The following is a 14,836-nucleotide window of genomic DNA, read 5'->3' on the forward strand; positions in this document are numbered from 1 at the left end:
GTGTCGTCAACATACCTGAACCAATGACTTGGTGGTGTCCCTGAAAAAGTAAAGTAAAAGAAAAACAGTCATAAGATCTAAAATATGAACTAAGAAATACATCAACGTAATATTTTTATGCTATTTGTGCTTACTGTATTATTAAGTTTAACAGCAGCATGAACATGAGTCTGTGTGAGCAGATGAGCATGCATGAACACAGCAATATGAAACAGATCAGCAGCAACATGATGTGATTTTTCACAGTGATTATTCTGGTTAGAGATTCATGAGTCTAACAGCCTCGGAGTAGAAGCTGTTCCTCAGTCTAGTGGTTTTACACTTAATGCTCCTAAACGTTGTTCCAGAAGGGAGCGAGGCAAAAAGTGTGTGTGCTGGGTGAGTGGGGTCCTTCATGACGCAGGTGGTCCTCTTCCTGCATCTAGAGGTGTAGATGTCTGTGATGGTGGGGAGACTGACTCCAACAGACTTCTCACTCACACCTAGAGACAATTTAGAGTTACCAATCAGCCTAACATGAATGTTTTTGGTCTGTGGGAGGAAACTGGAGTACCTGGAGAAAACCCATGCATGCACGGAGAGAACATGCAAACTCCACCCAGAAAGGCCCCTGGCTGGGATACGGTCCAGTGACCTTCTCGCTGAGAGGCAACAGCTCTACCAACTGAGTCACCATGCCGCCCAAAATTTATTTCCTTTAACTAAAATATGATCGTTAAAGGGCTTGGAAATTATATGGAAAAATACCTTTTTCTTACATTTTCTTTTTTCTGACGGTATGAAATTTCAGAGGATTTGCATATCTCCAAGTTGCTTTTGTTTTTTCCCCCAGTTTTTAGACAAAATGTATGCACCGCAGTGCCACAGAGTGGTTATAATCAGTTCTATATACATTATTCAATGAGGTGAAGAAGGATGAACATCCAATGACAGATTTTTAAAGTTTTCAACATGCAGCCAGATAGATAGATAGACAGGGAGACTGACTGACTGACTGACTGACTGGCTGACTGACTGATTTGTCCCCATAGGGAAGTTGGTTTGCAGCATTGTCAGCAGGCATTTACATACAGGACATACATAAACAAACATGACATTAACATCCATCATTACAGCAAAGACATTTGAGCTCAGTAATTCATACCTTTTTATGATTTAAAGATTTAATTCCTTGTGGTATGAAAGAAAATTTTGTCCTGTTTCTTGAGAATAAAGGAAGGCAGAACCTTCGCCCTGAAGAAGCAACTCAAATGAGGATCTTAGGGGATGTGTATAGTCTGCTATAATCTTGTTTGCCTTCCTCATAACTCTGTCCATGTATATTTTTTCCATGCTAGGCAGAGTGGTCCCTAACAGTTTACTGGCTGTGGTTACTATACTTCTCAAGGATTTCTTCTGAACCTCTGTAGCATTGCCAAACCAACAGATGTTACAAAACATTAAAATGCCTTCAATAAAAGCAGAATAAAACATTAAAAGCATTGAGTCATTGACTCTAAAAGACCCCAGTTTCTTTAAAAAATTACATTCTCTGCTGAGCCTTGGTGCTAATAGGGTCAGCCCATGAGTCCCATTTTAAGCAACAGTACAGAACCACACCAAGGTACTTGTAGCACAAGACAGTTTCAATCCACTCTCCATCGATCGTGGTTGGAGAGAATAAATGAAGCTTCCTGAAGTCAAAAGTCACTTCTTTTCTTTCTTTTTTTTTCTAATTTTAACTTTTAGCAGTGGTCTTTGTTCTCCGAGATTCACCAGATTCTTTTAATATTTTGATAATACTATGAATTGTAACTTATTGGATTTTCTGCCCAATTTTCAGATGATGAACATCCATACATCCATCCATTATCTTTTTACCCGCTTCTTCCATTTTGGGTCCCGGGGGTCGCTGGTGCCCATGTCCAGCAATCACTGTGCGAGGGGCGGGGTACACCCTGGATGGGTCACAAGTCCATCACAGGGACCAGATAAGGAACATTATTCTGAAAAACATTGCACTTTTTTGTCCTCCGTTACAGAGCGAAGAAGGGGAATTGGAAATATCCCATGTCCGTCCATCCATCCATTTGTCCATGCATGTTATGAGCATAATAACATAAAAAAGTCAGGTATCGACTTCCATTTTGGTATGTAGCTGAAAGAAGTGTCAGAAAGGTTACCACCCCCTGTCTATTTCATTGCCGTGGTGGATAAAACTGTTCCCTCCACTTGCCAGGATTTGTCACTCTGTGCTTTGCACCAAGCAAAGAAAATTTATTAATAAACTTACTTTTCTTTTTCTACATAGTGTAACTCCAACCTACTTGAATATCTTGCATCAAAAACATGAAGGTTTACTTGCATTCCCTGTTCAATTCCAGTTCGAAAAAAGATACATTCATCCATGCATCCATCCATTGTCTTCTGCTTCTCTGGGGTCAGGTTGCAGGGGTAGCAGCCTAAGTAGAGAGGCCAAGACTTCCCTCTCCCCAGTCATTTGGGCCAGCTCTTCCAGGATAATCCCAAAGTTTTGCCAGGCCAGCTGAGAAACATAGTCCCTCCAGTGTGTCCTGGGTCTTCCTACGGGTTTCCTCCCGGTGGGACGTGTCCGGAACACCTCACCTGGGAGGCATTCAGGAGGCTTCCTAACCGGATGCCCGAGCCTCCTCAACTGGCTCCTCTTGACGTGGAGAAACAGTGGCTCTACTCTGAGTCCCTCCCGGATGACCGAGCTTCTGAGGGAGAGCCCAGACTCCCTGTGGAGAAAACTCATTTTGACAGCTGGTATCCATGATCTCGTTCTTTCAGTCACAACCCAAAGCTCATAACCATAGATGAGGGTAGGAATGTAGATCAACTGTTAAATTGAGAGCTTCGCCTTTTGACTCAGCTCTCGCTTCACCAAAACAGATATGTACAGCGCCCGCTTCACTGTAGATGCCACACCTATCTGCCTGTTGATCTCTCGCTCCATTTTTCCTTCATTCATAAACAAGACCCCAATATACTTAAACTCCTCCACTTGAGGCAGGACCTCCTCCCCAACCAGAGAGGGCACTCTACCCTTTTCCTGCTCAAGACCATGGCCTCAGTTTTGAAGGAACTGATCCTCATACCAGCCGTGTCACACTCGTCTGCAAACCGTTCCATTGAAAGCCATAAGTCATGACCAGACAAAACCAATAGGACCAAATCATCGGCTAAAAGCAGAGACACAATCCTAAGGCCACCAAAACTGATCCCCTCAACACCTTGGCTGCACCTAGAAATTCTGCCCATGAAAGTTCTGAACAGAATCGGTGACAAAGGGCAACCTTGGCAGAGTCCAACTCTCACCAGGAATGAACCCGACTTATTGCCGACAACATTAACCAAGCTCTGACACCAGTCATACAGGGATCCAACAGCCCATATCAAAGGCCCTGGTACCACATACTCCTAGAGTACCCTCCACAGGGTTCCCCGAGGGACATGGTTGAATGCCTTCTCCAAGTCTACAAAGCACATGTAGATTGGTTGGGCAAACTACCATGCACACTCCAGAACCCTGCTGAGGGTGTAGAGCTGGTCCAGTGTTCCACAACCAGGACGAAAACCAAACTGCTCCTCCTGAATTCGAGATTCGACTATCTGACAGACCCTCCTCTCCAGACCCCTGAATAGACCTTACCAGGAAAGCTTAAGAGCCTGTAGTTGGAACACATTCTATGCTCCCCAGTTTTGAATAGGGGGACCACCACCCCAGTCTGTCAATCCAGGGGAACTTCCCCCGATGTCCATGCAATATTGCAGAGTCGTGTAAGCTAACACAATCCCATAACATCCAAAGCCTTAAGGAACTCCAGGTGAATCTCATCCACTCCTGGGGCCCTGTCACCAAGGAGCTTTTTAACCACCTCAATGATCTCAGTACCAGAGATTGGAGAGTTCAACACAAAGTCTCCAGGCTCTGCTTCCTCAGTGGAAGATATACTGGTGGGATTGAGGAGGTCTTCAAAGTACTCTGCCCACCAACCCACAACGTCCCAAGTTGAAGTCAGCAGCACACCACCTCCACTATAAACAGTGTTGGTGGTGTACCGCTCTCCCCCACCCCGAGACGCCGGATAGTGGATCAGAATTGCCTTGAAGCTGTACGGAAGTCATTCTCCATGGCCCCTCCGAAGTTCTCCCACGCCCAAGTTTTTGACTCAGCGATGACCCTAGCTGCATGCTGCTTGGACTGCCAGTACCCATCAACTACTTCTGAGGTCCCACAGGACAAAAAGACCTAATAGGACTCCTTCTTCAGCCTGACAGCATCCCTCACCACCGGTGTCCACCACCGGGTTGGAGGGTTGCCACCTCGACAGGCACCAACAACCTTGTGGGCACAGTACAGATAAGCTGCCTCAACAATGCAGGCATGGAACATGGCCTACTCAATATCCCCCACCTCCGCCAGAACATGTTCAAAGTTCTCCTGTAGGTGGGAGTTAAAGCTCCGTCTCACGGGAGACTCTGCCAGACGTTCCCAGCAGACTTTCACAATATTTTTGGGCCTGCCAAGGCTGACCAGTGTCCTCTTCCACCATCAGAGCTAACTCACCACCAGGTAGTGGTCAGTGGACAGCTCTGCCCCTCTCTTCACCCGAGCGTCCAAGACATGCGGCCGCAGATCAGATGAGACAACAACAAAGTCGATCATCAAAACCACGGCTGTGGGGATGGTGGCATCTAGTGGGCCTTCCCCTGTCTGTTCTCCCTTGTGTCACTGTGATGCCTGTTATGCTCCTCGTGTCCTGCTCCTTGTATCCTGCGTCCTGTCCCATGATTTATGTAAGTTTGCTGCCCCGTCAGCCATCTTTATTTTGTAAATAATAAATTATTTATTTATATTCCTTGAGTTTTGCCTGTCTGCCTGCACCAAATGGGTCTCCTGCCTAGAAATCATCACAGAATGACAAGACCAAACCAAGACCCAGCAGGCAGCCCAACTCTCACTGCTCTGTCCCTGGAAGACAAGCTGCGGGGTCTTTTTAGAGACTCTGAGCCTCCAGCTACACCCTTGGCGCTTCCTCGGTTCCTGCTCCTGAGGTTCTCACAGCTACAGCCCCTGTGGTCGCTCCCATGCCTACTACAGTCCCCATAGTTTTTCCATCTCCTGCAGCCTCTGCATCATCCATGCTGTGTGAGGACCCAACCTGTCCTGAGCCCCCGTGGTGAATCCCACGCAGCACGCAGCCCCCGAGATGGATCCCACGCTGCACGCAGCCCCTGTGGTGGATCCCACGCTGCACTCAGCCCCCGTGGTGGATCCCACGCTGCACGCAGCCCCCGTGGTCGATCCCACGCTGCACGCAGCCCCCGAGGTGGATCCCACGCGGCACGCAGCCCCCGTGGTGGATCCCACGCTGCATGCAGCCCCCATGGTGGATCCCATGCTTTATGCAATCCCTGTGGTGGATCCCACGCTGCACGCAGCCCCTGTGGTGGATCCCAAGCTGCACGCAGCCCCCGTGGTGGATCCCTCACTTCTCCTGCTCTGAGGGGGTCCCGGCAGACGCTCCTCACTTCTCCTGCTCCGAGGGGGTCCTGGAGGACGCCCCTCACGTCTCCTGTCTCGTGGGGGTCCTGGAAGACACCCCTCACGTCTCCTGTCTCGTGGGGATCCCGGAGGACGCCCCTCACGTCTCCTGTCTCGAAGGTGTCCTGGAGGATGCCCCTCACATCTCTCGTCTCGAGGGGGTCCTGGAGGATGCCGCTCACGTCTCTCGTCTCGAGGGGGTCCTGGAGGACGGCCTCCACGCCTCCCACCTGAACTTTGGCCTCGTGTTGGACGGCCTCCCGGCCGCCCACCTGACCTGCTCTGGCCCGTCGGACGGCATCCCGGCCGTCTGGACATTTTGTGTTTCTCTATTTAGTTTAGTCCCCAGGCCTTGTCCTGTCGGTTTTGTTTTGGTCCTTGTGTGTCTTTGTTCAGACCCGCCACCCTTGCAGTTCCTCCCTCCACCCACCCTAGTTTTCTAGGAGGGGGTTTCTTGGGGACGCCAGGGGGCGTCCTTGAGGGGGGGGGGTAACTGTAGGGATGGCGCCATCTAGTGGGCCTTCCCCTGTCTGTTCTCCCTTGTGTCACTGTGATGCCTGTTATGCTCCTCGTGTCCTGCTCCTTGTATCCTGCGTCCTGTCCCATGATTTATGTAAGTTTGCTGCCCCGTCAGCCATCTTTATTTTGTAAATAATAAATTATTTATTTATTTTCCTTGAGTCTTGCCTGTCTGCCTGCACCAAATGGGTTTCCTGCCTAGAAATCATCACAACGACATAGGGTGTCCTCGTGCCAAGACCACATATAGACACCCTTATGCTTGAACATGGTGTTTGTTATGGACAATCTATGACGAGCACAGAAGTCCAATAACAGAACACCACTCGGGTTCAGATCAGGGGGGCCGTTCCTCCCAACCACACCCCTCCAGGTCTCATTGTCATTGCCCATGAGAAGGTTGACGTCCCCCAGCAGAACAAGGGAGTCCCCAGTAGGTGCACTTTCCAGTACCCCCTCCAAGTATTCCAAAAAGAGTGGGTAATCTGAGCTGCTGTTTGGTGCATAAGCACAAACAACAGTCAGAACCCGTGTATTAATAATAGTGTTCAGAAATTCAAAAAACGTTCAATACAAGAACAAATGGACTTTATTTGTAACAGAAGACATTTCGCTCCTCATCCGAGGAGCTTTCTCAATTCAAAGAGCAGTGAAAGAAATCAGAGAAAGCTCCTCGGATGAGGAGTGAAACGTCTTCTCTTAAAAATAAAGTCCAGTTGTTCTTGTATTGAACGTTTTTTGAATTTATCATGTCCTGGATGACTGAGTATCTTCACCAGCATAGTGTTCAGAAAAACACGTATCAAAACTACAAACCATCACTATTCAAATTCTTCAGCAAGGGGGGACATTAGCATACCATTTGTTTTAAAAGTTTTTTTGCAGACTGCTGAACCTCTGCCCATCTTTACTTTTGAAAGATTAAACTTCTCTTAAAATTTTAGTTTAAAACCCAAACCTGTTGCTAATTAGCTTTCATTGCAAAACAATCTCCCAGCTGATTCTTATTTGTACAACTTACTTCTACAGACTTTTGTTGACCCTGCCCAAAAGTTTTTGTATTATGTTGCTTAAATAAAATTTAAAATTATCTTTATTATTTAAAAAGGCACAATTTCTTTGTTTCAATAACTGAAATGTTTACTATGTTGTCTAAGAAAATATGGGTTTATGACATTTTCAAGCTATTACTTTCTGTTTTTATTCACATTTTACACAATGTCCAAACTTTTTTGGAATCAGGGTTGTTTATTCATATGTTCATATGTGTATATATTTTAGTGTTTTAAAGTTAACGTCACTAACTTGGTTTTGTTTCTTATTTCCAAAATAGAAAATTTATACCCATTATGAGTCAAGAATATCTACAAGCTCAAGGTGAGAACATGCTGAATCATTTAACTAACCCTAAATTGCTTTTCCATGTTTGTTGAAGTTATGCTAATGCACAATTTATATTCTGTAATCTGCATTAAAGTCACAACCCACAAGACATGGAACTGGACCTGCTTAAATGTGAGTATCCCTCTTTTCTGCATCAAAATATTAACAACTATCAAACATCTGTAGAAAGCTGAAGTGATAAATGCATGCTTGCCAGCAAAGTTTGACGGCAGAGCAAAGGCATCTTTTAATTTACAAATTTTCTGTATTTTCTCTTTCTTTAGGAAATGAAATGCAAATTGTTTCAACAGCAGACAGAGCCTTTGGAAAGCTGTACATTTTATCCATCACAGACAAGTTTTTATGTCTTAGTGTGTATGTAATATATTCTGCTGAAATATTTAATCTGAATCTTTGCTTTGTGTGAGAAGATTACTATTTTGTTTGTGATTTTATTGATGTTCTGTACATAGTGTGCATTATCTATTGAAGATGTCTTTAAGAGTTCACTAAAAGTTTAATAGTAGTTTATGTTGAATTTGAGTTCTCTCTTTGCTATGAAATGACTAAGTGGTGCAAACTCTGTTTCCATTGGTTATTTATTATTTGAAATCCAATGAAGACCAGTATTAATAATAAACTTTACCTACAATGTTGTACAAACAAATCAATAAATTTAAATTATTTCCCAGTTTATATAAAAACTAGGGATGCACAATATTGGATTTTTGGCCGATATCCGATATGTTAAAACTTATTTGGCCGATAACCGATATCAATATTTTATATATGTTCCTTTGTCAGAACATAGCCCTCTTATTTAGTCTTATTTGCTGCAAAAACTGTGCAACAGCTGTAAGAGCTGGTGACATATATTCAGTAACAGCCATATGATATGCATAGCACTTTAACTTATATTAAATGAAAAGTCTTAAATGTTATTTATTAGCATTAGTCACCTGCGATGCTGTTTCACTTGTGGAGGCTTGTTCCAGGTTCCAGTGTGGGATCCTCTGAACTCCTGTGCATGAAGGACAGCCTTTTTAAGTTCAAAGTTTTTGTCTATCCATTGTGCCGTAAGACTAATCATGCTAACGAGGCTAACACTCGACATCCAAATGTCTGTGGTAAAACTCACCCAAGTGCTATCAGCTATTAGCTTCTCAATGACGTCGGAAATGACGGCTTGTAACTCGGGTAAGGTTACGTCAGAAAAATATCTCCAACTGGAGACGATGTAGCGGGGCTCAACATAGTCCATAAATCTTCAGAATCCGACATCCTCACCAATAAAAAAAAAACTTCCACATTTCGACATTTAGAATTTTCCTCTCCGCCATGAGATCAGGTAGGTGTGCATGATGTCATCACGCTGTGCTGCCGCTGCAGGCGTCCTTGTCACTGGGCGTCATACAACAACAGCACCTTTTATATCTGTGAGTTATTTTGATGGAATGGCCGAAGTCCGATATTGAACTTTAACGCAAATATGGGCCGATACTGATACCATGCCGATAATATCATGCATCCCTAATATAAACACAAATTTACATATGAAGAGCAAATAACCATTTAGTTAAAGGAATAGCTGGAACATTTTGATTCAAGCTTCTGTGGAAAGTTTACAAAGAGTTATTAATAATCTCAGTTTGTAATAATAGTGCTTAACTGCGACCGGACTGGTGGACTAAAGGCTAGTCGGAGTGAGCCAAGACTATATTGCAACTTGTGTTTTATAAACATTTGCAATGTTTGAAATTCCAGTAAACTGTTATTGGTTACATGCATGTTAAAACACGGGCAGCGACAGCCAGTTGCAGCTCTTCTGGTGTAGCCTGGAGGAACTTTCAGCAAGAAGGTCATTAACTTTTTAACAACAATTGTTATTGTCAGTATTGCCAAAATAACCATGTAATGCAAAGCAAACAGCCATGTAAAAGTTTTACAAAACAAGGTTTGCTTGACCTACAATTACTATTTTTTTTAATAAAATTGTTTTAAAATGACCATAATCTGCCTTAGAAGGGACCCAATTTCCACTTTTTTTTTATCTTTGCTTCACATGAAGACCATTTTAAACACTTTTACGTCTTGCTCAGTTTAGCTTTGCACAGTTATTTGACATAAATATTGCCCTATTTCTCCTGGAAGTAGCTCATGATACATTGGAAGTGATACAGCTAGCTGCTGCTGTTGCTCTTGCAAAAATAATACTAATGAAAATGAAAATCTGACAGCAGTGTAAAGGTTTAAAACATAGTGTTGGGATTAATGGTAAATAATTGGAGTGGGTTTCTGAAGGCAGGAATGCATTTTATTCCTGAACTTACTTGGACCAGCAGCAAAACTTTGGATTGGGTCTGAATTTTAATGTATTCCTCTAAATTGAGGTCTTTCAAAGAGCTATCCACAACAGATGAACTATTAATTGTTCAAAACCATTAGAACTTCACTTCAAAGTGGTAAATACGCTTTTAAAGAATTTGCATCATTTTAAAGTTTATTATCTAGAAAGCAAAGTTTTCTTCATCTGTAATGTTGTTCAATATAACTACAATATAATATAACTACTGTATATATTTACATTCTCATTTTCATGATAATATTACAACAAAATACATAGTAAATCCTTTTGATTCACAGATTGAAGAAGCTTTTGTATTGAGCTATCAGAACTGATTTGTTACAGGTCAGACATATGAAGTCATTTTTCCAGGCAAAAAAATAAAGGAAATATTTCTGATAGGCATAACAGTGATTAAAAGTTTACTCATACATGTGCATGGCAGTAAATCATCACTGCATGGTGATTAATGATTACATAATTTTAATGTGAAAAGGCGACATTGTCTTCCTTTATTGTGATGACTTTCACTCATGTTTACGGCCCTGCCTAATGTTTTATGACTAAACTGCATAATGCCTGAGTTTGAGAAGAACTGGACACTTGAATGAAAATGATGTAGTGTTAATGATTCCAAAGAACTTTTGGCATATTTGTGCAAAATTGCAAAGAACGTTTCATACCTGTGAATCCAAAGATGTTATGACTACTTGCAAATAAGAATGTTTTATTTTGAATGCTGGATCAAAAAGCCTTTTGTTATGGGTAACAGTGCAGACCTGGGTCAGGGAGCCATGTCCATGGCGTGGCTCTGGGGTTCATGCACACTCTAACTATGAGAGCCTCCAAGAGGTTGATTGGCTTTTGGGTCCTAATTACATGAATCTCAAGTCCCAAGGTTATTTAAACCCCATTGTTTGTTTGGGCTGGGTCACATTTCCTACATAACACCAAGTTCTGTTGGACCTGCAACCTGTTATATGGCATCAAAATGATTTCATTATTTTGTGCTTTTGTTTTAGATTTTGTTTGTTTTTTTTCATTCAATAAATCATCACAAAACAGAGTTGTCGTTTAGTTATTGAATCCACCATCATTTCATAAAATCCACCACAGTGCTTTCCCATGAAGTGATGCCTTTGCATGTGTCTCCACAAACCACATGAGAAAGATTCCCACGTGTGATTAAGTGCATATGTGTTGGCCCCTCTTTTATATTTTATGAATCTGTGTAGGAAACAGAGGAGGAGGAAAGAGACGCAGACGTACCTTACAGTTTTTGCTAAGGCTACCACATTTTCTACGCAAACTATTGTAGAAGAAGCTGTGAATCATTCTTCACCCCAATATGTTCCATTACAAATCAAGGAAAACATTGCTTCATCTCAATGTAGTGAATTTCTTTAGACTATTAAAGGCAGATGTAGAAGGGAAGAGAAGAATAGAAAGAAGTAAGTTATTTAAAAAATAAAACTACATTATGTAAATAAGTGATTTAAAAAATGTTCTTTGGACTGCTGTTTTTCCACTTTTTATTACAATCAATTCTATTCAGTTCATCCATTCATCCATCCATCCATCCATCCATCCATTTATCTATCTATTATAATTCTGTTTATTTATATGGTGCCAAGTCACAGCAGGAGCTGTCTCAGAGCACTGCACAAAACATTCAGATACATTAAAATAGTCAATTAGTAAAGTTCTCTAGCTAAGGAAGCCAGCAGATTGCAATGAATCTTCACTTCTTCACAGTCTCCCATCCTGATCAAGCACAAAGGCAACAGTGAAAAGGAAAAACTCCCTTTTAACAGGAAGAAACCTCCGGCAGAACCAGGCTCAGGACCAGCGGCCATGTGCTTCTACTGGCTAGGGTTTGAGAGAACAGGAAGGAGAAACAAATGAAGACAGAATGACAGGTCCAGATGTACTTTCTATTGGAAGAAAGACAAAAATCATGTTAAGGATAGAAATAATTACAAATTCAAACAGGTAGAAATACAAGTTAGAGTATACCAAGTAAAGATGGTAGCATAGTGAAGAAATGTGGCCATTTTGTCCTCCAGCAGTCTAAGCTTATAGCAGCACATCAAGGTATAGCTCAGGAAACCCAAGGCAACCCTAACTATAGCATTTATCAAAAAGGAAAGATTTAAGCATAGTACAAGGACTGAAACTGGAAGTTGGTTCCACAAGAGAGGAGCCTGATAACTGAAAGATCTTCCTCCCATTCTGCTCTTGGAAACTCTAGGAACCACAAGTAAACCTGCAGTCTAAGAGCGAAGTGTTCTGTTAGGAAAATATGGAACAATTTTATCTGTAATATAAGATGGAGCTAGGTTGTTGAGGGCTTTGTAGGTTAGAAGTAAGATTTTGAATTCAGTTCTGGATTTGACAGGGAGCCAATGGAGAGAAACTAAAACAGGAGAGATATGATCTCTCTAACTCCAGTTAAGACTCTGGCAGCAGCATTTTGGATCAACTGAAGACTTTTTTAAAGAAGTATTTGGACATCCAGATATTAAACAAATGCAATAATCCAGACTAGATGTGATGAATGCATGGAGCAGGGTTTCTGCATCTTTTTTGGTCAAGACCTTAGTGATATTACGCAGGTGGAGGAAAGCAGTTTTGGTAACATTTTTAATGTGGGGGTTGAAAGACATATCCTGATCAAAAATAACACCAAGTTTTTTTTTTATTTTGATGTCGCTGTTGGCCCCGGGGGGGTCACTGTATGTGGTTGCTGGTGGGGATCTTCCGGTTCTCCCCTGTGGTCCGATCTGGGGGGTGGGTGAGTGGTTCGTCCTGTGTGGGTGGCCCTGGGGGCTCCGCGGTCGGGGTCCCTCCTGGGGTCTTGGGCTCTGGTCCCCCCTTTTTCGTCTGCCTCTGGTCTTGGGGGTCGGGTCTCTGCTGCTTCACAGTTACTATTAAATATTCTATTAGAGAAGCCTTATACACTTATGCATGCTCACAACCACACACAAATAGAAGCAGGGATGCTTATGTAGGCTTTATATGTAGATATATAGATATGTATATGAATGTACTGTATATTCATGTGTATGTATGTATGTATATAGGCGTAGGTATGGGTATATATATTTATGGAAACTTACTGCAAAGCCATGAATATTTTAAGTTCTTTATACATATGTATTTTGTTGCTGTGTTTTGTCATGTTCTTTGCAGGTGAACAGGCAGTGGCCGGGTGTTTTGCCGTGTGCTCTCTTTGTGTATATTTCTTATATTTTGGAGTCTTACTTTGTCTTTTCTTTCTTTCTATCCTATTAAAAAAAAACATACACTACATAGTCACTAGAATAAATATTTCATAATAATGGTGTGGAGAGGATGGCTGTAAGGGGAGAAGGGAGGCCATCTAAAAAAAAAAAAAATAAAAAAAAATAAAAAGACCATAGTGATATTACGCAGGTGGAGGAAAGCAGTTTTGGTAACATTTTTAATGTGGGTGTTGAAAGACATATCCTGATCAAAAATAACACCAAGTTTTTTTTTTTAATTAGAACTGGAGGCCAAATTAATGCCATCCAGAGAAAGGGAAAAACTGAAAAATGTATTCCTAAGATGTTCAGGTCCAAAAACCTGAGTTTAAAAGCAGAAAATTTAGGGTCATCCAGGTTTGTATGTCTTTAAAACATGCTTGTAGTCAAAGTAACTGATTGAACTCATTGGGTTTCATGGACAAATATAACTGTGTATCATCAGAATAACAATGAAAACTTATCTCATGTTTGAAATATAATTTTATCAGATAATATATTAAATTAATGACATGTCTAGATGTATGTATCCTGTTTCTTTATTTAGAGGTATATTGTGTTTAAACACGATCTGATTCTGTTTCCGGTAGAAATTGTAGTTTTAGTTACATGCCTACAACTCCCAACATTCATGCACCCACACATTATAGAACACAAGATGGCAAGATATTATTGGTTGAGAGCTGGGTCACATGATAGAGTAGGGCTTCCCATTCATCGATGGTGGTGACTCCTCCTGGGAGATGTGGCCGAGCTCTGAAGAAGGGTTTCCAGTTTACACTCGGGGGGATTGTTTGTGATTGCATGGTGGAGTTAAAATAGCCTAGGGCTGTGATCTTTGTACTTTACATGTGGGTAAAATAAATCTAAAAAAGTTAAATCTGGTCCTCTGGACATTCAAAAAAAAAAAAAAACCCAAAAAAACAAAACAAAGCAAAACAACAAAAAAGTGTAGAAACGTTTCGTCTCTCATCCGAGAGACTTCCTCAGTCTGAGGTGCTGTTTTCAGCTCAGTCTCTTAAATAGCACCTTCTCAGAGTGGATCAACCAGTTTGCTGCTGACAACCAAAACCAGCTGATCACATGCTCAAGAAGGACCATCAGCCTAACAATGGATCATTAGCACACTGATGGCTGTTTACTGTTCACAGAGGGCTGCGTGATACTAGCAATCACAGCATTGTAAGAGGGGGACAGTTGTACCCGGAGGCCTCCACCCCTGTTTAACGATGGACGATTTCTTTTCACAAAGATGGCCTCCTTTACTCCTCTCTCAAACCATCGTTCCTCTCTGTCCAGGATGTGAACATCTTCATCCCTGAAAGAGTGACCGCTGGCCTGGAGATGAGTGTAGACCGCAGAGTCCTGGCCTGATGATGTTGATCTTCTGTGCTGGGCCATCCTTTTGGCCAGTGGCTGTTTAGTTTCCCTGATGTAAGACTGATCACAGCCCCCCTGACACTGAACAGCATACACAACATTACTCTGTTTGTGCCGGGGGACTGGATCTTTGGGATGAACCAGTTTTTGCCGTAATGTATTTTGGGGTTTAAAAGCCACTGGGACGTTATGTTTAGAAAATAAACGTCTCAGTTTCTCTGATACTCCCTCAACATACGGAATGACCACTGGTCTGGGTCTGGGTTCCTCCTTGTCACCTGATGGCTGACTGGAGTCCTGTTTGGGTTTCTTCTCTGCTTTCAGGAAGGCCCAGTTAGGATATCCACATTGCTCTAGAGCCTGTTTTGTGTAGGATTT

The 14,836-nt window shown here is 42.3% G+C and overlaps 1 protein-coding gene across 1 annotated transcript in view; it reads right to left on the reverse strand.

The window, feature by feature from the left end:
• The window catches only part of eif2d (eukaryotic translation initiation factor 2D), a 52,880-nt gene that overhangs the window by 32,222 nt on the left and 5,822 nt on the right, over positions 1 to 14,836 (reverse strand). The window lies entirely within an intron of this gene.

The sequence above is a fragment of the Nematolebias whitei genome, chromosome 11 (assembly GCF_014905685.2).
Source record: "Nematolebias whitei isolate Nwh7 chromosome 11, NemWhi1, whole genome shotgun sequence".
NCBI lineage: Eukaryota > Metazoa > Chordata > Actinopteri > Cyprinodontiformes > Rivulidae > Nematolebias > Nematolebias whitei.